Raw genomic sequence first — 1,290 nt, 5'->3', positions numbered from 1 at the left:
GCTACATATTTGTTATTTATGGCATAAATCAGTATCTGTGACCTGTTTTCATTTTAAATCATCATCGAGAGTATTTAAATGATTTTCAATCAGGAAAAAAATGTGCGATTAAAATGCGATTAATCGCGAGTTAACTCAGGCATTGATGCGATTAATCGCGATTAAAAAAATTTAATCGATTGACAGCACTAATATATATATATATATATATATATATATATATATATAATCAATTTGAACAACAGAACTCTACAATAATCTACTTCAGCCCCTGATTATGGTTCATTTTGTACATATTTGTATTGGAGTATCAATGTTTAATAGTTTAATGTTGAGCTTTTTCTTGCTGCTTTGCTACCCCTGTTTAGTGTGATAAATGACAGACCAAAATAGCTGGCCAATTCTGCAGCATTCACTGAAACGTTTATTAATGTACAATGTCTTTGTCAAATAAATCAATTAACAAAAACAGACTAAATAAATTATCAAAGTTCTACAAACTGGACATGGTGGTAGAGAGGTCAAATCTTCCCGAGGAGTTACCAAACTAGCAAAATAAGTCCAATAAAACCTGGACAACCCGTTTTAAAACTCGCTCTATGGAAGAGTTCAAAGGTCAAAACCACAACCAACCCCCTCTCCTAAAAAAAATTAAAATAAAATAAAATAAAAAAACATTTTATTTTAAACCAGAAACTGACACTTTGATTATCCAAAAGGCTTTTGGGAAAATATTTTTTTGTTTATGGAGAAAAAAAGTGGAACTTTTTGAAAGGTGTGTGCCTCCACCATGCTTAGCAGTGAGTCAGGGTTCTTGGGTCTAAACTTGTCCTGATACACCTCTGAATAGCCTCAGTAATAGTGGTCCCTAAAGATCCATAAATAGTTTGTTCAGACGGGATTTATTTATTTGTCCAGGTGGGCAGCTAAGCATTTTAGTCAGACTTGAAGGAGTTGGTTTAGCACCAAGGTCTCCAGCATTCTCTCTGTCAGAAGTGAACCTCACTTCAACATGTTCCCACAACTATTAGCTTCTGGCTCACATGAGCTTTGTTTGGGGATCATCCTTACTAATTTACTTCTACCCAAGGGTACCATAAGTACGGAGCCCCTAAAGGGACATGGAGGGAAAAAATAAACTTTTGCCAGATCTCACAAAAAATGAACTTTTGGGAGATCCCGCAATACTTTTGCGAGATCCTGCAAAAGTATTGCGAGATCCTGCAAAAGTATTGCGAGATCCTGCAAAAGTATCGCAGGATCTTGCAAAAGTATTGCGAGATCCTGCAA

The sequence above is a fragment of the Cyprinodon variegatus genome, unplaced genomic scaffold (assembly GCF_000732505.1).
Source record: "Cyprinodon variegatus isolate N-32 unplaced genomic scaffold, C_variegatus-1.0 Scaffold76, whole genome shotgun sequence".
Classification (NCBI taxonomy): domain Eukaryota; kingdom Metazoa; phylum Chordata; class Actinopteri; order Cyprinodontiformes; family Cyprinodontidae; genus Cyprinodon; species Cyprinodon variegatus.
Note: the sequence above shows the minus strand (reverse complement) of the source record.